Source organism: Canis lupus, chromosome X (genome assembly GCF_003254725.2).
Source record: "Canis lupus dingo isolate Sandy chromosome X, ASM325472v2, whole genome shotgun sequence".
Classification (NCBI taxonomy): domain Eukaryota; kingdom Metazoa; phylum Chordata; class Mammalia; order Carnivora; family Canidae; genus Canis; species Canis lupus.
In genome coordinates, this window is record NC_064281.1 from 65,132,727 (window position 1) to 65,160,085 (window position 27,359).

The 27,359-nt window shown below is 38.4% G+C and overlaps 1 protein-coding gene across 5 annotated transcripts in view; it reads right to left on the reverse strand.

The window, feature by feature from the left end:
• The window catches only part of RPS6KA6 (ribosomal protein S6 kinase A6), a 195,448-nt gene that overhangs the window by 153,526 nt on the left and 14,563 nt on the right, over positions 1-27,359 (reverse strand). Inside the window, exon 2 of one of the 5 annotated variants that reach the window (XM_049107592.1) lies at positions 862-959. The exons of the other annotated variants lie outside the window; for them this stretch is intronic. The gene's annotated coding sequence lies outside the window, so the exon portion shown is untranslated. The remainder of the gene's footprint in view (positions 1-861; positions 960-27,359) is intronic. 5 annotated transcript variants of the gene reach the window in all.

A 27,359-nucleotide genomic window follows, 5' to 3' on the forward strand; every position in this document is an offset into this window, starting at 1 on the left:
ACTTTTGACATTTAATTATATCGTATCTCTGCAAACCTCTCTGGGTTCATTATATTTGGAACTCTCTGGGCTTCCTGGACCTGGATGTCTGTTTCCTTCTCTAGGTTAGGAAAGTTTTCAGCCTCTATTTCTTCAGGTAAATTTCTCTCCTTTTTATGGAACCCCTATGATGTAAATATTATTCCACTTCTTGTCCTATGGAGTTCTTCAACTATCTGACTTTTTTGGTTGTTGTTGCTCTAGTTGGGTTACTTCTGCTGCCCTATCTTCCAAGCCACTGATTTATTCTTCTACTTTATCCTGTCTGCCATTGAACCCCTCTCATGTATTTTTCAGTACAGTCATTGTATTCTTAAACTCTGTAACTTGATACTTTCTTATGTTTTCTCTTTATTGAAGTTCTTACTGTATCCATCCACTCTTCTCTCAAATTCAGTATCTTCATGACCATTACTTTGAACACTTCATCAGGAAGATTACTTACTTCCATTTCATTAAGGTGTTTTTCTGAGGCTTTGTGTTGTTCTTTTGTTTGGAACACATTTAATTTCCTTATTTTGCTTGACTTTGTGTTTATGCATTAGGCAAAACAGCTACTTCTCCCAGTTTTGAAGGAGTGTCTTTGCATAGAAGGTGAAACTTGTCATTCAATCTTGCCCTAACTCTCAACTATCTTTCAACCATTGTGATTATCTAAGTAGCCTTATTTACCTTAATAGGAAAAAAAACTGGCAGTGTCTAAAAAGGAGTGATTTCATTCAACTCTTAGATTCAGGCTGATTGAAAGCCAGTCCCTCAGACGGAAGCATTTAAATGTATGCAAATATATACAGTCAGACCACACTCATAGACCCTGCTCACCTCCAGACAAGTAGTTCTGGATTTGTCCCTGGGTCAATGTTGCAAGAACCAGGGCTTCAGAGGAGTATATAAGTTCCTTTCTGGGAGGTATCAGTGAGCTGTGACAAGAATAAAAGAGGGCATACAGATGGTGTCTCCTTGTCTGTATTCCTTGAGAGTGCTTCTGTAGCCTTTACATTTGTGGCAAACCTGAAGCCTACCCCTCAGGTTGAAGTATCAGGACAATGAAATGGGCCTTTTTCATGTGCAAACTGGAGGTATGTTTCAGTCTACTGTCGGTATATTACCCTGGGGTGGTATCCTGCCAAGAACTATCTTTCTGATTGTTATAATGCTGCAGGACACAGGAGTGCAATCTCCTCTGACCTCCAGAGCCAGGAAATCAAGATGATCCTCCGTGTGGACTACACTCACTTACTAGCTTTCGCAAGGTTACAAGAGAGTATTGGGGTCAGGGTATGTTCATGCCTTTAGTGAGGCCAGGAAAGAGTGTTGGGAACAGGGCATGCCCACAGCTTTAGAATGCTAGAAAAGAGAACCTAGTGGTGGGGCATGTCCATGGTTTTAGGAAGTCTTGAGAGGAGCACTGGGGGAGTAGGGGAAGCATGACTATGGCTTAACTGAAGTTAAGAAAGAGTGTTGGGGGCAGGGCATGCCTACAATTTTAGTGATGGTATAAAATATCATGCAGATAGGGCTCCCCATAGATTTAGCAAGGCAGGAAAAGAGAAATAGTAGTGGGGGATGTGCACTGTTCAGCAATGCTGGAAAGGAACATTGGCAGTAGGGCATGTCCTTAGCTTTAGCAAGGTTGTATCCACATACCACCTATACGAAGTAATAGAAGAATGCAAAAAAAATCATTCACTTCAGCTTTTCTATCCTGGAGGAAAATCCCAACAAACCCCTGACCCTCCAGCAGACTTTTTTAAGATTAGCAACTGAATCGCCTTCACATACAATCAACTCCCCTCTCAAACTGCTTTGTGTTGGTTCTTAGGACAAATGAGTCTATGAGGAAGCCCCTTTAAAGGAGTATCTCAGATCCCCATAGACTCCTTGGTCTCCTGGGTGTAAATGCCATTGGTTCCCAAAGCCAGATGTTCCTGGGGGATTGTCTCTCTGCTGCATGTCCCAAGGCTGGGATGCTCAATGTGGGACACAAAGCCCTCACTCCCCAGGGAGAGGCTCTGGGCCTGTGAGACTCCTCACTATTGTTTGTTACTGTACCAGTGATGGTTTTTTTTTTTTTTTTGGCCAGACTCCATCTCTACCTCTCTATTTGTCTCAATGTGGCTCTTTTACCTCTCATTATAGAGGAGGCTTTTCAGCTAGTTTTCAGTTCTTTTTTAGTGGGAATTATTCCATGTATTATTACAAATTTAGTGTGTCAATGGGAAGAGGTAATATAAGGATTTTCTTTCATTGCCATCTTAAACTAGACACAGCACCTTTCTTTTTGTTGTTGTTGTTATTGTTACTTGTTTTTCTTTTCTTAAAGATTTTATTTATTTGAGAGAGAGAAAGTGAGCGTGAGCAGTGGGGAGGGGTAGAGGGAGAGGAACAAGCAGACACCCTGGTGAGTGAGGAGCCTGATGTTGGGCTTGATCCCAGGACCCTAAGACCATAACCTGAGCCGAAGTCAGACACTTAACCAACTAAGCCACCCAGGAACCCTGGACATAGCACCTTTCTTCTAAAACAACTGAATGAGTCCAAATAAAGTCACCAATGATGTCTATTTTGCTAATAGATCCATCAGTCCTTATCTTACTTGATGCTGCTACAGCATGTTGCAGTTGACCACTGTTTTCTATCTGAGTCTATAGATCCTGTTATGTCACACTTTTATTATTTTTTTACTGTAATTTCTTTGTTTTTTTTTTTTTTCACTATCCAGGAAACATTGTAGATCCTTAGGAAATGGATTTGGGTCACCTTCTAATCTCACTCTACACTCTTTCCCCAGACAGCTTATTTACTGACATGATTCACATTTACTCAGAGACTATTCTCCTGAACTCCTGATCCACATTTCCAACAACTTACTTGACATTTCCACTTACTTATCTCAAGTCTCTCAAAAATAATTAATACAAAAAAAAAAGAATTGAGGATACCCTCACACAAAACATGCAAAACTCTGCTTTATTTCAGGGCTCTCAATTTCAATAAATAGTACCACCACCTACTATCTTATCTCAAAGGCACATATAATACTATGGGGGATAAAAAAAAAAAAGAAAAAACCTGTGACAGATTCATCATTAACATACAGAAAGAAGCACAGTAACCAGAAAGGTAACAAACCAATATTAAGGCAGAAGCCTATTAAAAAAAGAAAAGGCAGAAGCCTGAGAACTGAAATTTTATTACAAACGAGTCTCAGGATTATCCAGAGAAAAGGCAATACTGCTTCCCTCTTTTACCTTAGTTACTTGTTACTTCCTATTCAAACCATCTTGTAACAAATTTACCATGAACTTGTAGGTATGAAAAAAACTAAAAACATAATCTGATTGAGTCAAAGAAATCACTGCATACTAAAAAATCATTTCAGTCTATAAAAATCTTTAATAAGATAACATTCCACTACTCTCACCTCATCTACCTTCAACAAAATACCAAGTTTTCAATATAAGAATATTCATGCCTACAGAAGACCTCAGCATTCATTAAGATTTACTAAAATTTAAGTCCTTTCGACATGTATGAAAACAAAAATATTTTCAGAATTCTTTGGAACAGTAAATCTTTATATCAAAAATAAACTTTGTTATTTGAAAAGACAAGCAGACATGCTGTTTCTACCAACTAAGGGCCAAAGGGGAAGAAACCGGTTTCTATAGAAATTCTGGAAAGCTTGGCAACAATAAGGTAATAACTTATTCAGATATTCTAAAACTCAAGTAAACAGAATCTTATATCAGAGCCAAGTGAACAATTCTTTAAAACTATTTTCATTTTCTCGGAAAATGAACAGATCATTTTAAAAGATTCTGGAGAAAAAAAGATTCTGGGTAAACAGGAATATTAAACTGAGTTGCAATACTCACCTGATTTCAGAAAATCATATGGCCCATCTTAAACCAATGATTTCTTAAAACTAGCAACAAAAGCATGTTATGGAAAACTGAACTGAGAAAAATATATTTTCTTAAGGCCGTTCAGATCCTTAAAATTGGAGGTAGTGTGGGAAAACGAACATATTGGTACAGATAGTTTTGTAAAAGAGTTATTATCCAGCCATGATAACCCTATTAAGCATATACCTGTTTCACAGTGTTAAATTCAGGACTAATTAACAGAATTCATGGCTCAATTTTCAAAGATATACCAAAAAGGAAGTGGAGAGGTAAACAAGTAAGGAAGAACAAGTTACAAAGTGAGAAGAAATATGGGTGATGTAAATGTTTTACAAAATATACACGGGGCACCAGTCTTCACAACAAACTTGATAGTATTATAAACTTTCAAGTAGTCTTCAGGATCCCCCAATTCCACATAGTGAATGAAAGGATTTCATTTATGTGATACCTAATGTTAAAATTTAAGAAGTTCACATCTAAAGAAAATTTTTTCCCTTAAATAAGCTTCACTTTTACAGGTTAAGCACTGAATGATTTGGAAAGAATTCTTTCATTTTTTCACTTCATTTACATAACTCCAGTAAATTATATCTAAACTTAGAGGTAGCCATATCTGCCTAGAATAAAGTTGTCTATATATTTAATTAAGCCCATGGCATAATAAAACAAAAACAAATCCTCCCAATTAATTAATGTGGCAGACAGAATTTAAAATGGGGCCCATGATCCTTGCCTCTTGGTGTTCACGCCCTTGTCTAACCCCTTTCTCCTTGAGAGTAGACAGGACCTGTGCTTACTTCCAATCAACATAATATGGCAAACTTGATGGGATTTCACTTCTGTTGCATTATTTAAGACTCTAGAGATTTTCTTTGCTGACTTGAATGAACTAAGTCATCATGCTGAGGAAGCCCATAAAACATGGCAGCCTCTAGGAGCTGAGAGCAGCCTCCAGTTAATATGCAGGAAGAAGCCACGGTCCTTATTCCTACAACTCCAAGGAAAGGGATTCTGCCAATAATCTGAGAGAGTTTAGAAATAGGTTCTTCCCCAGTTAGGCCTCCAGATAACAATATAGGACAACTGAAAACTTCAACTCAGATGTTTGGGACCCTAAGGAGAAGACCTAGCTAAGCAATGCCTGGATATCTGGCCCATATAAACTGTAAAATAATAAATGTGTCTTGGTTTAAGCTACAAAGTTTATGGGAATTTGTCAAGCAACAATGGACATGTAATAAAGAAACTATTGGACAAAAGTCTATATGGTTTAAAATTCCCTCCTAAAACTTTCTGGAGAAAACATTTACTATTTAATACTTTTAGACTATATTGTTACTTATTAAATTCATGTCTTCTCATTTGGTAGACACAACACTATGAATTACATGCTAGTAAATGACCTAGGAAAAATAATCAAGCAAGCCAAATTTTTGTTAGTAGAACATGACCTAATTAATCTGGGTTTTAGTTAACTTAAGATTGAACAGTTATATTTTTGTCTTCTAAACCTGCTTTCCGAAAAATCAATTACTTACTTAATAAGTACAGTATAGAGAACATAAAGTCATATTTCTTTAATAATCATGCATATTTCAGTGTATGAGTAGCTATCCCTTAGAATAAGAATTATCAAAAATGCAGCTTTGTTGCTATGAAATAAGTTACCAAAATACAAATGCAATGAGCCCAGAAAATATTCTTGGATTTTCTTTTTCAAAATAATTCCACCACAGGTGAGAATATGGAGAAATTGGAACCTCTGAGCACTATTAATGGCAATGTAAAATGGTACAGCTCCCTTGAAAAACAATATAGTAGTTCCTAAAAAAATAAAAATGAAATGACTATATTATCAAGCAACCACACATCTGAGTATATACCCAAAAGGACTGAAAGCAGGATCTCAAAGAGATATTTCTATATCATGTTAAAAGCAACATTAATCACAGAAACCAAAAGATGCAAGCAACAGAAGTGTCTACCAAAAGATGAATGAATAAATAAAACTTGGTACATACATACAATGGAATGTTACTCACCTCTACAAAGGAAGTAAATTCTGACATATGCTACAACATGGATGAATCTTCAAGATTTTATGCTACATGAAATTAGCCAATCACAAAAAGACCAATACTGTATGCTTGCATTTATATAAGATATCTAAAGTAGTCAAATTCAGAGACAGAAATGAGAATTGGTGGTTGCTTGGGGTGGGGAAGAGGGTACAATGGGGGATAATTAATGATTAAAGAGTTTCAGTTTTACAAGATGAGGATTTCTGAAGATTAATGGTACAACAATGTGAATGTACTTAACACTACTGAACTGTACACTTAAAATTGGCTAAGATGGCAAATTTTCTGTTGAGTAACAATTTTGAAATACTATAAAAATAATAATAAAATAGGAGTGCTTATGTGGCTCTGTTGGTTAGCAACCAACTCTTGATTTCAGCTCAGGTCATGATCTCAGGGTCCTGGGATCGAGCCGCATGTTGGGCTCTGCACTTAGCTGGAAGTTTGCTTGAGGATTCTCTCTTGCCCTCTCCCTTTGACCACACTCCTGCTTGTGCACACTCTATCAATCTCTAAAATAAACAATCTTTAATAATAATACAATAATAATTCCAATCTGTCAGATAAATTTCTTGCCATATTTATCTGGATGAAGATTTGTGAGGGCAGATACTGTGTTTTATTCATGAGAGAGGCATAGTAGTAGTATCATGAAAAGAGCAATGTTGTAATGTCAAACAAATCTAGATTCCAATTCTAAAACTCTACTTTTACTGCCTTGAGAAAGTTTCTTAAACTTTCTAAGTCTCAATTTCTTCATCTGTAAAATAAGCAATTTAGGGTTTTAAGAATTTACATAAAACAGCTAGCATTCTCTGACATGTGCTCAATAAATGCCTGATGTGTAATTGTTTTCCTGCCAAAAAGAAAAGCAACATATAGAGGAAACATTTTAAATAATAATTTTCCAAGGATGAATGATGCTACCTATAAGCAAAATAAAACATTTCTGAATGAAAACTTTCTACTACAACATGATATGCTATTGATTTAATAGTTTTAGTCTAAACATGTCACACATTTCAGGGAAGATTACTTTTAAAATAATGATGGAATCATTTTTGTTCAGCTTGGAAAGAATCTTCTAAACCATAAAGATACCTATGTAGGCATCATGAATATACACCTTGCTATAAGAATCATAAATTAGAAGTGAAAAGTATCTTTGTATTTTTTTCTGTAACACATTTTATCAATTTCACTAAGTCGGTTAGTTGGGCATTTCATTTTTTTTAAATTTTTATTTATTTATGATAGTCACAGAGAGAGAGAGAGAGAGAGAGGCGCAGAGACACAGGCAGAGGGAGAAGCAGGCTCCATGCACCGGGAGCCCGACGTGGGATTCGACCCCGGGTCTCCAGGATCGCGCCCTGGGCCAAAGGCAGGCACCAAACCGCTGCGCCACCCAGGGATCCCTAGTTGGGCATTTCAAAGAATAAAGGTCTTTTTGTTTTCAAGTCCACATGGAAGGTTTCACTTACATACTGAGATTTAAACTACTAAATATTTTGAAACCTGCATTAATAGTTACAGCCAAAAAAAAATAGTTGCAGCCATAAAAAGTGTTATAGCCATTTATCCAGTAGACTATCTTTTTAATCTTTTAGATGGAATTTTATAGTCAACATACTACTTGTGGAAACTTTGATAGCATCTACAATATTCATCTAAAATGATCGGCTGAATCTATCCTGGTTTTCTATTTATACCATATTCATGTTGTTTTTATTCCAATAGTTTGTCCTTTGAAAGACCCACACTACCACTGTCACTGCTTCAAGACAACTTGAAAAACAATAATTCTACTTCAAATCAATCTGAAAGACTTGTCTTTTATTTTTTTTATTTTTTTTTCATTTATTTATGATAGTCACACAGAGAGAGAGAGAGGCAGAGACATAGGCAGAGGGAGAAGCAGGCTCCATGCACCGGGAGCCTGACGTGGGATTCGATCCCGGGTCTCCAGGATCGCGCCCTGGGCCAAAGGCAGGCGCTAAACCGCTGCGCCACCCAGGGATCCCAAATCAATCTGAAAGACTTGTCTTTTAAAGAGTCTCAGGATGGCCGAGAGTTTACCAACTCCAAGCTATTATGCCTCTAAGTATTTTTTTTAATTTTTTTTTATTTTTTTTTATTTATGATAGTCAGAGAGAGAGAGAGAGGCAGAGACACAGGCAGAGGGAGAAGCAGGCTCCATGCACCGGGAGCCCGATGTGGGATTCGATCCCGGGTCTCCAGGATCGCGCCCTGAGCCAAAGGCAGGTGCCAAACCACTGCACCACCCAGGGATCCCGCCTCTAAGTATTTAAAAACAATTATAAGGTTCTAGTATGAAATGCATACGCTGATAAAGCATAGAAATAGTCCAAATTTAAATGTGAATGATCTTTGAAGTGTTTCCCATTTTGGGTTACCTGTGCTTTCAAATATCAACTCATCAAGACTCAATGTCACACCATCCCTTTTTCCTTCCACCTTACCAGAGGTAAACGTCTATCTATAAATACTGTCTTCTTACTATCTGTTTCATCCCTCTATCATACTTTAAGCTCCCTGAGGAAATGGCTCATGGAATACAACTCCTCACTAAACCCAGGATATAGGATATTGTCTAAAACACAGTAGATCATGGAATAATATATCTGGAATGGAATAAATGAATTTGTAATCTAAATGAACTCAATGTAGGAATGCCTGGGTGGCACAGCAGTTGAGCATCTGCCTTCGGCCCAGGGCATGATCCTGGAGTCGTGGGATCAAGTCCCACATCGGGCGCTCTACATGGGGCCTGCTTCTCTCTCTGCCTATGCCTCTGCCTCTCTCTGTGTGTGTCTCTCATGAATAAATAAATAAAATATTTTTAAAACGTTATCAGAGGTCCCTATTTTTGGGACACCTGAGTGGCTGAACGGTTGAGCATCTACCTTTAGCCGAGGGCCTGATCCTAGATACAATGGTCTCATTTCGGGCTCCTTGCATGGAGCCTGCTTCTCCGCCTTCTGCCTGTCTCTCTGTTTCTGTCTCTGTGTCTCTCATGAATATATAAAATCATTAAAAAAATAAAAAATAAATGATTTCAATGTAAAAACAACTTCAAAAACAACTGTGATAGGCTTACCTTAGAATTTATTTTCTTAATTGAAATATATAAAATAAACTTTAAAACTTAATCATAAAATATTTCTGGTAAGTCATTTTGCTTATCATTTTTAACTCTTAATTTTAAATTCTAAGAGACAACAAAAATTCAGCTCTTTCAAAATCATTTTAAAAATACATAGTTGAGTCATTCATATGATTTTTAGATGTTATAAATGCTTGATATTTCATATTTTGCATACAAATTATTTCAAAGGGTTATTCTTTTTCAGTTAGATTCTTCTTTTATTAGAGTTCAATTTGCCAACATACAGCATAACACACAGTGCTCAACACAAAAAGTGCCCCCCTCAGTGCCAATCACCCAGTTACCCCAAACCCGCCCACCTCCATTTCCAATATCCCTTGTTCCTTTCCCAGATTAGGTATCTCTCATGTTTTCTCACCCTCACTGATATTTTCACTCATTTTCTCTCCTTTCCTCTTTATTCCCTTTCACTATTTTTATATTCCCCAAATGAATGAGACCATATGATTGTCCTTCTCCAATTAACTTCCTTCACCCAGCATAATACCATAATACCCCAGTTCCATCCACGTTGAAGCAAATGGTGGTATTTGTAGTTTCTAATGGCTGAGTAATATCCCATGTATACACATACCACATCTTCTTTATCCATTCATCTTTCGATGGACACTAAGGGTCCTTCCACAGTTTGGCTATTGTGTACATGGCTGCCATAAACATTGAGGTGCAGGTCTCCTGGCATTTCACTGCATCTGTATCTTTGGAGTAAAGCTCCAAGAGTGCAATTGTTGGGTTGTAGGGCAGATATACTTTTAACTATTGAGGAACCTCCACACGGTTTTCCAGAGTGGCTGCACCAGTTCACATTCCCACCAATAATGCAAGAGGGTTCCCCTTTCTCCACATCCTCTCCAACATTTGTTATTTCGTGTCTTGTGAATTTTCCCCATTCTCACTGGTGTGAGGGGGTATCTCATTGTGGTTTTTATTTGTATTTCCCTGATGGCAAGTGATACAGAGCATTTTCTCATGTGTGTGTTGGCCATGTCTATGTCTTAATCTGTGAGATTTCTGTTCATGTCTTTTGCCCATTTCATGATTGGATTGTTTGTTTCTTTGCTGCTGAGTTTAATAAGTTCTTTATAGATCTTGGTTACTAGTCCTTTATCTAATAGGTCATTTACAAATATCTTCTCTCATTCTGTAGGTTGTCTTTTAGTTTTGTTGACTGTTACTTTTGCTGTGCAAAAGCATCTTATCTTGATGAAGTCCCAATATTCATTTTTTATTTTGTTTCTCTTGCCTTCATGGATGTATGTTGCAAGAAGTTGCTGTGGCCAAGTTCAAAAAAGGTGTTGCCTGTGCTCTCCTCTGGATTTTGATGGAATCTTGTCTCACATTTAGATCTTTCATCCATTTTGAGTTTATCTTTGTGTATGGTGGAAGAAGATGGTCTAGTTTCATTGTTCTGCATGTGGATGTCCAATTTTCCCAGCAACATTTATTGAAGAGACTGTCTTTTTTCCAGTAAATAGTCTTTCCTGCTTTATCGAACATAAGATGACCATAGAGTTGAGGGTCCACTCCTGAATTCTCTATTCGGGTCCATTGATCTATATGTCTGTTTTTGTACAAGTACCACACTGTCTTGATGATCACAGCTTTATAATACAACCTGAAATCTGTCATTGTGATGCCTTCCGCTCTGGTTTTATTTTTCAATATTCCCCTGGCTATTCGGGGATTTTTCTGATTCCACACAAATTTTAAGATGATTTGTTCCAACTCTCTGAAGAAAGTCCATGGTATTTTGATAGGAATTCCATTAAATGTGTAAATTGTCCAGCATATCATTGACATTTTCACAATATTAATTCTTCCAATCCATGAGCATGAATATGTTTCCATCTCTGTGTCTTCCTCAATGTCTTTCAGAAGTGTTCTGTAGTTTTTAGGGTATAGAACTTTTACCCCTTTGATTAGGTTTATTCCTAGGTATCTTATGATTTTGGGTGCAATTTAAATGGGATTGACTCCTTAATGTCTCTTTTTTCAGATTCATTGTTAGTGTAGAGAAATACCACTGACTTCTGGGCATTAATTTTGTATCCTGCCACACTGCCGAATTGCTGTGTGAGTTCTAGCAATCTTGGGGTGGTGTCTTTTGGGTTTTATCTATACACTATCATGTCATCTGCAAAGAGGAAGAGTTTGACTTCTTCTTTGCTGGTTTGAATGCCTTTTATTTCTATTTGTTGCCTGATTGCTGAGGCAAGGGCTTTGAGGACTATGTTGAATAGCAGTAGTTAGAGTGCACATCCCTGTAGCATTCATGATCTTAGGAGAAAGGATCCCAGTGTTTCTCCATTGACAATGATATTTGCTGTGGGATATTCGCAAATGGCTTTTAAGATTGTGAGGAATGTTCCCTCTATCCCTACACTCTGAAGAGTTTTGATCAGAAATGGATGCTGTATTTTGTCAAATGCTTTCTCTGCATCTACTGAGAGAATCATATGGTTCTTGGTTTTTCTCTTGTTGACATGATCTATCACATCGATTGCGTTATGAGTGTTGAACTAGCCTTGAATTCCGTGGGGAAAATTTCACTTGGTCATTGAGAATAGTCTTCTTAATGTACTGTTGGATCCTGTTGGCTAGTATCTTGTTGAGAATTTTTATATCTGTGTTCATCAAGGATATTGGTGTATAATTCTCCTTTTTGGTGTGGTCTTTTTCTGATTTTGGAATTAAGGTGATGCTAGCCTCATAGAACGAGTTTGGAAGTATTCCATTCCTTTCCGTCTTTCCAAACAGCTTTAGAAGAATAGATATTGTTTCTTTTGTACATGTTTGGTACAATTCCCCTGGGAAGCCATCTGGCCCTGGACTTTTGTGTCTTGGGTGGTTTGGATAACTGCTTCAATTTCCTCCCTGGTAACTGGCCTGTTCAGGTTTTCTATTTCTACTGCTCCAGTTTTGGTAGTTGGTGGTTTTTCAGAAATGCATCCATGTCTTCTAGATTGCCTAATTTATTGGCATTTAGCTGCTCATAATAAGTATTTAAAATCATTTGTATTTCCCTGGTATTGGTGGTGATCTCTTATTTTCCATTCATGATTTTATTAACTTGAGTCTTTTCTTTTTTTAATAAGGCTGGCTAATGGTTTATCTTTCTTATTAATTCTTTCAAAGAACCAACTCCTGATTTTGTTGATCTGTTCCACGGTTCTTCTGGTCTCTATTTCATTGAGTTCTGCTCGAATCTTTACTAATTCTCTTCTTCTGCTGGGTGTAGGTTTTATTTGCTCTTCTTTCTCCAGTTCTTTTAGGTGCAAGGTTATCTTTTGTATTTGAGTTCTTTCCAGTTTTTGGACGGATGCCTGCATTGTGATGTATTTCACCCTCAGGACTGCTTTTGCTGTATCCCAAAGATTTTGAACGGTTGTATCTTCATTCTCATTAGTTTCCATGAATATTTTAATTCTTCTCTAATTTCCTGGTTGACCCTTTCATCTTTTAGTAGGATGGTCTTTAACCTCCACGTGTTTGAATTCCTTCCAAATTTCTTATTGTGATTTAGCTCAAGATTCAAAGCATTATGGTCTAAAAATATGCAGGGGACGATCCCAACATTTTGGTATCAGTGAAGAACTGATTTGTGACCCAGTATGTGGTCTCTATTCTGGAGAAAGTTCCCTGTGCACTTGAGAAGAATGTGTATTTAGTTGCGTTTGGATGTAAAGTTCTGTAAATATCCGTGAAATCTATTTGGTCTGTTATATCATTTCAAGCTCTTCTTTCTTTGGAGATGTTGTGCTTAGAAGATCTGTTGATTGTAGAAAGCACTATATTCAAGTCACCAAGTATAAGTGTATTATTATCTAAGTATGTCTTAACTTCGATTATTAATTGATTGATATACTTCGCAGCTCCCACAATAGGGGCATAAATATTCATGATTTTTAGGTCCTCTTGTTGGATAGATCCTTTAAGTATGATATAGTGTCCCTCTTCGTCTCTTACAACAGTCTTTGGGATAAACTTTAATTTACCTGATATAGAGATGGTTACCTCTGCTTTCTTTTGAGGACCATGTGAATGGTAAATGGTTCTCCACCCTTTCATTTTCAGGCTGGAGCTGTCCTTAGGTCTAAAATGAGTCTCTTTTAGACAGCAAATATATGGGTCTTGCTTTTTTATACAGTCTGAAACCCTGCACCTTTTGGTGGGATCATTAAGCCCATTCACGTTCAGAGTTACTATTGAAAGATATGAATTTAGTGTCATCATAATACTTATTCAGTCCCTGTTTTTGTGGATTGTTTCCTTGGATTTCCTCTTTATTTTACAGAGACCCCTTCAATATTTCTCACAGAGCTGGTTTAGTGATCACATATTCTTTCAATTTCTGCCTATCTAGAAGCTCTTTATCTCACCCTCTATTCTGAATGAGATCCTTGCTGGATAAAGTATTCTTGGCTGCATGTTCTTCTCATTTAGGTCCCTGAATATATCCTGCCAGCCCTTTTTGTCTTGCCAGGTCTCTGGGGAGAGGTCTGCTGTTAACCTTATACTTCTCTCCATAAAGGTTAGGGATTTCTTGTCTCTTGCTGCTTTAAGGATCTTTATCTTTGGAATTTCCAATTTTCACTAGGAAATGTCAGGGCGTTGAAGAGTTTTTATTGATTTTTAGGGGGTGGATCTCTTTATCTCCTGGATCTGAATGCCTGTTTCTCTCCCCAAGTTAGGGCAGTCCTCCGCTATGATTTGTTCAAATACACTTTTTGGTCCTCCATCCCTTTCGGCGTCCTCTGGAACTCCAATTAAACGTAGATTTTTCCTTCTGAGCCTGTCATATATTTTCCTTAACCTGTCCTCATGATCTTTTAATTGTTTTCCTCTTTTTTCCTCAGCTTCCTTCCCTGCCATCAACCTGTCTTCTATGTCACTCACTCGTTCTTCTACCTCATTAACCCTCATCATTGGGACCTCCAGTTTGGATTGCATGTCATTTAACTGATTTTTAATTTCGGCCTGATTAGATATAAATTCTGCAGTCATGAAGTCTCTTGATTTCTTTATGCTTTTTTTTCCAGAGCCACCAGTAGCTTTATAATTGTGCCTCTGAATTGGCTTTCTGACATGGAATTATAATCCCAATTCTGTAACTCTGTGGAAAGAGTACTGTTTCTGATTCTTTTGCGTTGAGTTCTTTTTTCTAGTCGTTTTGCTCAGTTCAGAGTAGCTAAAAACAAGTTGTACTGAAAAAAATGAAGGAAAAAGGGGGAAAAAGGGGAAAAGAAAGAAAAAACAAAAAAAAAAGGAGGGGTATCTTCTGATTCTATATACTGTAAGTCCCTAGACTTCCCCTGTAGCTTTCCAGCACTGCTTGGTTAATAACTTGCTCTTCCCCTGTCCTTCCAGCTGGTCTTCTGGTGGAGGGGCCTGCTGTGTTGATTCTCGGGTGTGTGCACCTGGGGAAGCTGCCTCGCCCCCTGTTAAGTGCAGGGTTCAGTGGGAGCTGTTTATCTTGTGAGGGCCCTGCTCCCTGGTGGACCCGCTCTGTCCCAGGCATAAGGTGACACCAGGAGGAACAAGAACAACAGCGGTGGCGGCCAGCTCTCCAGCCTTGGAGTCAGCTCCAGCAGTAATAACTGTAGTCTCGCAGTCCACAGGAGCCTGGATGCTCCAGGGGTGGGGGGCATTGATTTGCACAGTTTGAGGCCGTCCAGCGGCCAAGAGCATCCAAGCTGTCCTATGTCCTCCTGGCCTCCGCCTGTCCCAAGGTGAGTGCCGGATCCTGGGCTGTGTACCCCAGCGCCTTGGGCTCTGGGTCCTGCATGGCTGTAATGGTGTGCCTAGGGCTGCACAGCCCCCTCCGCGCCTCAAAGAGTCCCCTTTAATATTTCTTGTAAGGCTGATTTAGTGTTCATAAATTCCTTTAATTTTTGTTGCTCTGAGAATCTTTTTATCTCTCCTTATATTCTAAATGATAGCCTTGCTAGACAGAGTAGTATTCTTGGCTGCAGATTTTTTCCTTTTCATCACTTTGTATATATTGCACCACTCCTCTAGCCAGCCAAGTTGCTTTGAAAAATCTGCTGATAGAGGATCCCTGGGTGGCTCAGCGATTGAGCACCTGCCTTCAGCCCAGGACGTGATCCTCCAGTCCTGGGATCGAGTCCCACATCAGGCTCCCTGCATGGAGTCTGTTTATCCCTCTGCCTGTGTCTCTGCCTCTCTCTCCTTCTGTCTCTCTCTTTCTGTGTCTCTCATGAATAAATAAAAAATCTTTAAAAAAGAAGAAAAATCTGCTGATATCCTTATGGTGTTTCTTGTGTATGTAACTCTTTTTTCTCTTGCAACCTTTAAAATTCTTTATTTTTTTAAAGATTTTATTTATTTATTTATGAGAGACACACACAGAGAGAGGCAGAGACACAGGCAGAGGGAGAAGCAGGCTCCATGCAGGGAGCCCGATGTGGGACTGGATCTTTGGTCTCCAGGATCACACCCTGGGCTGAAGGTGGCACTAAACCGCTGAGCCACCCGGGCTGCCCTAAATTTATTTAATTACCACTATTATTACCACTTTAAGCCCTATGTGTCTTGGTGTGGACCTCCTTGTCAACCTGTATTTTCTTTTTAACTTTTTTAACCTGTATATCCAAATGAATTTTACTGCAGTAAATTTTTTAAAAAGCCAACAAAATTTATTCTTATTTTTTATGCTTTCTGAAACCAAGAACTTTATGGACAGAAACTTATGAAAAACACCTCCCTGAAGGCAGGAAGAATTAGATTAGATTTTAGAAGCAGATAGTCTTAAAAAGAGCCTATGCATACATATATTTTGTTTGTTTGTTTTTTGCATACATATATTTAGTTCACTTTTTGGAACCTGCTTAATTAAGCTAAATAACTTCCAATATTTTACTTTTGCCATACTAAATGCTACAGAGTTTTAAAACAAAGTCAAACACACTGCTTTTTGAAAAATGTAGAATCTAAGAATGTAAAAACTGAAATGATGACACTTTGTTTCTCTCAAATTAAAGAGATAATGAATCTAAAGTTACAAATTTATCCCATTGGGATAAGTCTCCAAAACAACACCCTAATTCAAGACCACTCTCCTCAGACATGTTCTTTCTAGAAAAAAAATAAAAATAGCCATGCCATGGCCCTCTTAATAATCTTTCTGCAACACAGAACCTGATACTTTAAATAAAAGTGCTAAAGTCAGTCTTAAATTATCTAGCCAAACCTAAGTTTCACAGGAACCATAAATATGTATCTGTTAAAATGTGTCACATAAGCTATTATTTATCCTGCTATTTTAAACAATCTCAGTGAAAATGAGAATAAGCCTAATTTTAAAATTTTACTATTATGACTAGAATAGGAATTTATGCTTTCTTCCATATTTTAGCATACATATAAGCAAGTTGGAGATGAAATATACAAAATCAAATATCACTGAATTGAGAAATATCCCTGGCAACTTGAAGGGTGACTTGATAACCAAGAAAAGCAACCTCTAGAAACTTCATTATTTCAACATCAATGCAGCAAGTTCAAAGAACTTAGAAATCCAAATTCAAACACAATCTATTAGTAAAAGTAAGTCTTCTTTCCCATGTAGCAAAAATGATTGTAGAAGAACATTAAATTAAAGCAAGAGGGACATACGATCAATATAACAATCCTCTCCAACTGCCATAATCAAAAGCCAGGAGTAAGGGTGCCTGGGTGGCTCAGTCGGTCTCCCTTCAACTCAGGTCATAATCCTGGGGTCCTGGGATCATGTCCTGCATCGGACTCCCTGCGCAGGGAGTCTGCTTCTCCCTCTCGTTCTACCTCTTCCCTATGCTAGTGCATGCTCTCTCTCTCTCTTAAATAAATAAATAAATAAACAAATAAATAAATAAAATCTTTAAAAAAATAGTACTTAAAAAAGAACAGGACACAAATTGAATTATCATACAATCATTCTTGATAGCTCGTTTAAACAAAAGGAAATCTATTAATTTTTTGTTTAACTATCACAGCACCTAGGTGGTTCAGTCGGTTAAGCTTCTGCCTTCAGCTCAGGTCATGATCCTAGGGTGCTGGGATTGAGCTGTGCATCAGGCTCCATGCTCAGCAGGGAGTCTGCTTCTCTCTCTCCTTCTTCCCCTCCCCCTGCTTGTGCTCTCTTGCCCTATCTCTCTGTCAAATGAATAAAAAATATTTTTTTTAATTTTAAACTATCAATATATATTTTTTATTTACATATTTTTAATTGGAGTTCAATTTGCCAACATAAGGCATAACACACAGTGCTCATCCCATCAAGTGCCCCCCTCAGTGCCCATCATCCAGTCACCCCCACCCCCCGCCCACTCCCTTTCCAACACCCCTTGTTCATTTCCCAGAGTTAGGAGTCTCTCATGTTCTGTCTCCCTTTCTGATATTTCCCACTCATTTTTTCTCCTTTCCCCTTTATTCCCTTTCACTATTTTTAACATTCCCCAAATGAATGAGACCATATAATGTTTGTCCTTCTCGGATTGACTTATTTCACTCAGCATAATACCCTCCAGTTCCATCCATGTCGAAGCAAATGGTGGATATTTGTCGTTTCTAATGGCTGAGTAATATTCCATTGTATACATATACCACATCTTCTTTATTCATTCACCTTTTGATGGACCATTCTCTTACACCATACAGAAAGATAAACTCAAAATGAATGAAAGATCTAAATGTGAGACAAGATTCCATCAAAATCCTAGAGGAGAACACAGGCAACACCCTTTTTGAACTTGGACACAGTAACTTCTTGCAACATACATCCATGAAGGCAAGAGAAACAAAAGCAAAAATGAACTCTTGGGACTTCATCAAGATAAGAAGCTTTTCCACGGCAAAAGAAATAGTCAACAAAACTAAAAGACAACGTACAGAATGGGAAAAGATATTTGCAAATGACCTATCAGATGAAGGACTAGTATCCAAGATCTATAAAGAACTTATAAAACTCAACAGTAGAAAAACAAAGAATCCAATCATGAAATGGGCAAAAGACATGAACAGATATCTCACAGAGGAAGACATAGACATGGCCAACAAGCACATGAGAAAATGCTCCACATCACTGGCCATCAGGGAAATACAAATCAAAACCACAATGAGATACCACCTCACACCAGTGAGAATGGGGAAAATTCACAAGGCAGGAAACTACAAATGTTGGAGAGGATGTGGAGAAAGGGGAACCCTGTTGCACTTTCGGTGGGAATGTGAACTGGTGCAGCCACTCTGGAAAACTGTGTGGAGGTTCCTCGATATATTTTTTAAAGATTTTGTTTATATGACTGAGAGAGCATGTGCACAAGCAGTGTGTGAGGTGTAGAGGGAGAGAGAGAAGCAGGCTCCCCGCAGAGCAGAGAGCCCAATGCAGGGTTTGATCCTAGGTCCCTGGGATCAGGACTTGAGCTGACAGCAGATGCTTAACTGACTGAGACACCCAGGCACCATAAACTATCAATATTTTTTTTTAATGAAAAGAGTAGAAAGGAACTACCAGGTAATCTGCAAGTAGTAATACCACAAGTGTATAGAATTAAAGTATTAATGCTCCAGAAAAATTATATTTAAGAAAAGTCTTAATTTGATAGTCTTTCTGACATAATATATTGTTCTTTCATATATTTCCTTGTGACTATGGAAGTATGGATGTATACAGTTAATTGGGTTTTAGTAGAAACCTAGAGCATTAACCAAATGATCTATATCTAGTAACTAACATAACACCTTACACATAAACAGGCATTTAAAATAATCTGAATAAATGCATGCAAAATAATATTTAGAACCAATTAAAACCAATCTCAATATCACCATGCTGTAAGTTCTGCAAATTACATTATTAATTGAACTAAGCATATCAATATTATATACACATTATCTGTGGAACATTTGAGTTTTTAAAACTTTGGTTCAGTGACAGAGAAGAAGCTTCCCTGGTTACTTTTCAGGCAGGAATTTGAAATCAGAGCTAATGACATTAATGTAGCTCCAAAGTATTCCCAATGCCAAGATACTGGCCATCTGGCCTATCTCAAATGAGCTGCCACACAAGCTCTGGAAAGTCTTTGTTCATAACATGGCATTCTTTGGTAGTAATTCTTCTCATTGTAATACCCTCTTAGAGATATGAGGTCCACGTAATTTCACTAAAATACTGACTTGGAAACTGTGAAGTAAGTTTAAATGTCCATTGCTTTATTTATTAGGATAAAAAAGTAATTTGTCTAGAACACTTAAATTTTAGAGTCATTTGTTAAAACAACAAAATTTTATTACTCTTCTCAAACATTATGCACAAAGCACAACTGTCTTACTTCTCAAAATAATCAGAAACACATTACTTTCCATCTTACATATGAGGAAACTGAAGACCTTTATTTGTTTCTTTACTTTTCTCAGATATCAGTTAAGCATATTTGTGTGGATCTACTTCTGGGTTTCCCATTATGTTCCATTCATCTATGCACCTATACTTCCATCAATACTGTCTTAATTACTTGCAGTAATATAGTAATCCTTAAAATCCTTCGGAGTGATTCCTTGCATTTTAGTCTTCATTTTCAAAATTGTTTTAGATATTCTAGGACCTATATAATTTTGAGTAGATATGGCTATTAAATCAATAGATCTGATTTACTGATCTGATATGGTTACCAACAATTTGTCTATATCCCCTCCTTATCTTTAATATTGTCTTTATGGTGGAGGGAGACAACAATGCATAGAGGAAAGAGCATGGAATTATTACAATGATCCAGCTCGAATTTGAAATATGTCTCTTATTAATTTATGGCTTTTTCTCCTCTGTTAAAAAGACACACCTTTTACTTACCAAGTGATTTTGAAGAGTAAATAAAACCGAAGAGAGAATACATGCTCAATAAATGTCATATCTTTCTCCCTTAAGTTTAGAAATACTTAAGATGGAATGGATTCCAATGTCTTTTCAGGTAAAAAAAAATTGCATTAGGTGTTAGAATTACTATATTCCTTCTTAAAATCTGTCTCCAATCACTTTATAGGAGAGGAAGGTAAGTCCTAAAGTAAGAGTAATTATCCAATGCCTTTGAAATATTTGTTAGAATATTTGCTGGGATATTTTATTGAAAATTGAGTCACTATTTCCTTAGCTGGTAATAAGGAACACAGATAATTTAACCTCCAAATCAAGGCAATATAAAAATCAGCTAGGACATTTATATTTTTTTTTACTCTATGGGAAAACATGTTCCTCAAAACTACACAGCAAGAGCAGACATGACAGCTCAATTACTCTCAATATCCCAGCCATTTTCTACACAACAACAAAATGAAACATGAGGAAAAACCTTAGAGTTCACAGAAAATTTATTTTAGAGGTAACTGCTAGCTTTTAACTGATATGCTTATTGTTGTTGTTGTTGGATAATGAGAACTATATGACTATTTCTCTTTTTACTTTGGCCTAGAGCTGTGGTTCTTTATCCTTGGCTGTACACCATAATCATTTGGGGAATGATGCCCAGGCCCCCATCAGATTAGCAAAATATCAATTTCTGTGAGGCACTAGTATGGGGCAATGGTTTTAAAACTCTCAGGTATAGGGCAGCCCCGGTGGCGCAGCGGTTAAGTACCGTCTGCAGCCCAGGGTGTGATCCTGGGGACCTGGGATCAAGTCTCATGTCGGGCTCCCTGCATGGAGCCTGCTTCGCCCTCCTCCTGTGTCTCTGCCTCTCTCTCTCTATGTCTATCATAAATAAATAAATAAATCATTAAAAAAACCTCTCAGGTATATAAACTATACAGAGTTGAGTACTACCACCCCAAGGAAATGCAAAGCCACATTTGCAATTCAACTATATTTTAAGTGTGTAGTAGACCCTTAGATCCTGCTTACTTATGTTCTATTTCACTCTCTAACCCCATTCTCCATTCTTTCTATAGATCTCCTACTTTATGTTTTTCGTTATCCTATCAAAATAGTTTTGTTATTTCCTATAAACTATCTCAAAGATTTTATGAAATAAAGTAAGGTTTAATGAAAATGCTCTCTCTTTCACTCATGCACACACATACACACACCATGACCTAATTCAAATGTATACAGGTTGAAATCTAGCAGCAAATTCAGTTATATAGAAAGTCTCCAGGGGAGGGAGGGGCAAGATGGGGGAAGAGTAGTGTCCCCATGTCACCTGTCCCCACCAAATTACCTAAATAACCTTCAAATCATCCTGAAAATCTACGAATCCGGCCTGAGATTTAAAGAGAGAACAGCTGGAATGCTACAATGAGAAGAGTTCATGCTTCTATCAAGGTAGGAAGACGGAAAAAAGAAATAAAGAAACAAAAGGCATCCAAGGGGGAGGGGCGACGCGAGCAGCCAGGCTAAGGCTAGGGCGAGTGTCCCCAGACAGGAAAGCCCCGTCCAGGAGAAGCAGGAGATTTACCAATCTTCCCGGGCAGAAAGGTGCTCACAGGGAGTTAGAGCAGGATCCCAGGAGGGCGGGGTTGCCCTCAGGCTCCCTGGGACACTAACAGATACCTGTGCCCTGGGGAGAGTTCCCAACACCCAGCAGCTGAACGCCCTAAAGGGCTGCAGCGCCCACGGCTGGACCCTGGAGCAGCTCCGAGGGGCTCGGGTGGAGGCTCTGCGCGGAGGGGGATGCACGGCCCAGAGCATTAATTCAACAGCACAGGCCCGGGAGTACAGGCACCGGGCACATAGCCTAGGACCCCGCCTCCACCGGGGACAGGCAGAGGCCAGGAGGGCACATGACAGCAAGGACGCTCCTGCCCTAAGGTGAGCAGATCAGCCGCGCGCCCCTGGAGCATCCAGGTACCTGCAGACTGAGAGCTCTGTAGTTACTGCAGGAGCCGATTCCAGGGCTGGGGAGCTGGTTGCCGCCCCTATAGCTGTTCCTCCTGGGGCCTCACAGGATAAACAAGATAAACATTACTCACTGAGCCTGCACCAGGCAGGGGGAAGAGCAGCTCCCCCAAGTGTTAACACCTCAAAATCAGCACAGCAGGCCCTGCCCCAGAAGACCAGCTAGACAGACAGGGGAAAAACAAATTATTGACCAAGCAGCACTGGAAAGTTCCAGGGGAAGTCAAGGGACTGACAGTATACAGAATCAGAGGATACTCCCCTTTGTTTTTTATTGTTTTTTTCTTTTCTTTTTCTTTTTTTTTTTTGCTTTTTAATTTCTGTTTGTTTCCCCCACCCCTTTTTACCCTTTCTTTCTTTTCTCTTTTTCTTCTCTTTCTTTTTTTCTTCCGTTTTCCTTTTTCCTTTTTTCTTTTTTTCTTTTCTTTCATTCTTTCTCTTCTCTTTCTCCTTTTCCCAAAAGAACTTGTTTTTGGCGACTCTACACTGAGCAAAATGACTAGAAGGAAAACCTCACCTCAAAAGAAAAAATCAGAAACAGTCCTCGCTCCCACAGAGTTACACAATTTGGATTACAATTCAATGTCAGAAAGCCAATTGAGAAGCACTATTATAAAGCTACTGGTGGCTCTAGAAAAAAGCATAAAGGACTCAAGAGACTTCATGACTGCAGAACTTAGATCTAATCAGGCAGAAATTAAAAATCAATTGAATGAGATGCAATCCAAACTAGAAGTCCTAACGACGAGGGTTAACGAGGTGGAAGAACGAGTGAGTGACATAGAAGACAAGTTGATGGCAAAGAGGGAAACTGAGGAAAAAAGAGAGAAACAATTGAAAGACCCTGATAGATTAAGGGAGATAAATGACAGCTGAGGAAGAATAACCTACGTTTAATTGGGGTTCCTGAGGGCACCGAAACGGACAGAGGGCCAGAACATGTATTTGAACAAATCATAACTGAAAACTTTCCTAATCTGGGAAGGGAAACAGGAATTCAGATCCAGGAAATAGAGAGATTCCCCCCTATAATCAATAAAAACCGTTCAACACCTCGACATTTAATAGTGAAGCTTGCAAATTCCAAAGACAAAGAGAAGATCCTTAAAGCAGCAAGAGACAAGAATTCCCTGATTTCATGGTGAGGAGTATTACGTTAACAGAAGACCTCTCCACAGAGACCAGGCAGGCCAGAAAGGGCTGGCAGGATATATTCAGGGTCCTAAATGAGAAAAACATGCAACCAAGAATACTTTATCCAGCAAAGTTCTCATTCAGAATGGAAGGAGAGATAATGAGTTTCCAAAACTGGCAGGAACTGAAAGAATATGTGACCTCCAAACCAGCTCTGCAAGAAATTTTAAGGGGACTCTTAAAATTCCCCTTTAAGAAGAAGTCCAATGGAACAATACACAAAAACAGGGACTGAATAGGTATCGTGATGACACTAAAATATCTTTCAATAGTAACTCTGAGCGTGAACGGGCTTAATGACCCCATCAAAAGGTGCAGGGTGTCAGACTGGATAAAAAAGCAGGACCCATCTATTTGCTGTCTACAAGAGATTCATTTTAGACAGAAGGACACCTACAGCCTGAAAATAAAAGGTTTGAGAACCATTTACCATTCAAATGATCCTCAAAAGAAAGCAGGGGTAGCAAGCCTTATATCAGATAAACTAAAATTTACCCTGAAGACTGTAGTGAGAGATGAAGAGGGACACTATATCATACTTAAAGGACCTATCCAACAAGAGGATTTAACAATCCTCATTTATATTCCCCAAATGTGGGAGCTGCCAAATATACCAATCAATTATTAACCAAAGTTAAGACATACTTAGATAATAATACACTTATACTTGCTGACTTCAATCTAGCGCTTTCTACACTCGATAGGTCTTCTACGCACAACATCTCCAAAGAAACGAGAGCTCTAAATGATACACTGGATCAGATGGATTTCACAGATATCTACAGAACGTTACATCCAAACTCAACTGAATACACATTTTTCTCAAGTGCACATGGAACTTTCTCCAGAATAGATCACATACTGGGTCACAAATTGGGTCTGAACCAATACCAAAAGATTGGAATTGTCCCCTGCGTATTCTCAGACCATAATGCCTTGAAATTAGAACTAAATCACAAGAAGACGTTTCGAAGTACTTCAAACACGTGGAGGTTAAGGACCATCTTGCTAAAAGATGAAAGGGTCAACCAGGAAATTAAGGAAGAATTAAAAAGATTCATGGAAAGTAATGAGAATGAAGATACAACTGTTCAAAATCTTTGGGATGCAGCAAAAGCAGTCCTGAGTTGGAAATATATCGCAACACAAGCATCCATCCAAAACCTGGAAAGAACTCAAGTACAAAAGCTAACCTTACACCTAAAGGAGCTAGAGAAAAAACAGCAAATAGATCCTACACCCAGCAGAAGAGAGTTAATAAAGATATGAGCAGAACTCAACAAAATCGAGATCAGAAGAACTGTGGAACAGATCAACAGAACCAGGAGTTGGTTCTTTGAAAGAATTAATGAGATAGATAAACCATTAGCCAGCCTTATTAAAAAGAAGAGAGAGAAGACTCAAATTAATAAAACCATAAATGAGAAAGGAGAGATCACTACCAACACCAAGGAAATACAAATGATTTTAAAAACATATTATGACAGCTATACGCCAATAAATTAGGCAATCTAGAAGAAATGGACGCATTCCTGGAAAGCCACAAACTAACAAAACTGGAACAGGAAGAAATAGAAAACCTGAACAGGCCAATAACCAGGGAGGAAATTGAAGCAGTCATCAAAAAACTCCCAAGACACAAAAGTCCAGGGCCAAATGGCTTACCAGGGGAATTCTATCAAACGTTTAAAGAAGAAACCATTCCTATTCTACTAAAGCTCTTTGGAAAGATAGAAAGAGATGGAGTACTTCCAAATTCGTTCTATGAGGCCAGCATCACCTTAATTACAAAACCAGAAATAGACCCCACCAAAAAGGAGAATTATAGACCAATATCCCTGATGAACATGAATGCAAAAATTCTCATCAAGATACTAGCCAATAGGACCCAAGAGTACATTAAGAAAATTATTCACCATGACCAAGTAGGATTTATTGCCGGGACACAAGGCTGGTTCAACACTCATAAAACAATCAATGTTATTCATCATATCATCAAGAGAAAAAACAAGAACCATAGGATCCTCTCAATAGATGCAGAGAAAGCATTTGACAAAATACAGCATCCATTCCTGATCAAAACTCTTCAGAGTGTAGGGACAGACGGAACATTCCTCAAGATCTTAAAAGCCATCTATGAAAAGCCCACAGTAAATATCATTCTCAATGGGGAAACACTGGGAGCCTTTCCCCTAAGATCAGGAACAAGACACTGATGTCCCCTCTCACCACCGCTATTCAACATAGTACTGGAAGTCCTAGCCTCAGCAATCAGACAACAAAAAGAAATAAAAGGCATTCAAATTGGCAAAGAAGAAGTCAACCTCTCCCTTTTCACCGATGACCTGATACATTTACTTAGAAAACCCAAAAGACTCCACCCCAGGATTGCTAGAACTCATACAGCAATTTGGCAGTGTGGCAGGATACAAAATCAATGCCCAGAAGTCAGTGGCATTTCTATACACTAACAATGAGACTGAAGAAAGAGAAATTAAGGAGTCAATCCCATTGACAATTGCACCCAAAAGCAAAAGATACCTAGGAATAAACCTAACCAAAGGGGTAAAGGATCTATACCCTGAAAACTATAGAACACTTCTGAAGGAAATTGAGGAAGACACAAAGAGATGGAAAAATATTCCATGCTCATGCATTGGAAGAATTAGTATGGTGAAAATGTCAATGTTACCCAGGGCAATTTACACCTTTAATGCAATCCCTATCAAAATACCGTGGACTTTCTTCAGAGAGTTAGAACAAATTATTTTAAGATTTGTGTGGAATCAGAAAAGACCCCAAATGGCCAGGGGAATATTGAAAAAGAAAACCATAGCTGGGGGCATCACAATGCCAGATTTCAGGTTGTACTACAAGGCTGTGGTCATCAAGACAGTGTGGTACTGGCACAAAAACAGACACATAGATCAATGGAACACAATAGAGAATCCAGAAGTGGACCCTCAAGTTTATGGTCAACTAATATTTGATAAAGGAGGAAAGACTATCCACTGCAAAAAAGACAGTCTCTTCTAAATGGTGCTGGGAAAATTGGACATCCACATGCAGAAGAATGAAACAAGACCACTCTCTTCCACCATACACAAAGAGAAACTCAAAATGGATGAAAGATCTAAATGTGAGACATGATGCCATCAAAATCCTAGAGAAGAACACAGGCAACACCCTTTTTGAACTCGGCCACAGTAACTTCTTGCAAGATACATCCACAAAGGCAAAAGAAACAAAAGCATAAATGAACTATTGGGACTTCATCAAGATAAGAAGCTTTTGCACAGCAAAGGATACAGTCAACAAAACTAAAGACAACCTACAGAATGGGAGAAGATATTTGCAAATGACCTATCAGATAAAGGGCTAGTTTCCAAAATCTATAAAGAACTTATTAAACTCAACACCAAAGGAACAAACAATCCAATCATGAAATGGGCAAAAGACATGAAGAGAAATTTCACAGAGGAAGACATAGACATGGCCAACACGCACATGAGAAAATGCTCTGCATCACTTGCCATCAGGGAAATGCAAATCAAAACCACAATGAGATACCACCTCACACCAGTGAGAATGGGGAAAATTAACAAGGCAGAAAACAACAAATGTTGGAGAGGATGCGGAGAAAAGGGAACCCTCTTACACCGTTGGTGGGAATGTGAACTGGTGCAGCCACTCTGGAAAACTGTGTGGAGGTTCCTCAAAGAGTTAAAATAGATCTGCCTTACGACCCAGCAATTGCACTGTTTGGGATTTACCCCAAAGATACAGATGCAATGAAATGCCGGGACACCTGCACCGCAATGTTTTTAGCAGCAATGTCACAATAGCCAAACTGTGGAAGGAGCCTCGGTGTCCATCGAAAGATGAATGGATAAAGAAGATGTGGTTTATGTATACACTGGAATATTAGCCATTAGAAATTACAAATTCCCACCATTTGCTTCAACGTGGATGGAACTGGAGGGTATTATGCTGAGTGAAAGAAGTCAATCGGAGAAGGACAAACATTATATGGTCTCATTCATTTGGGGAATATAAATAAT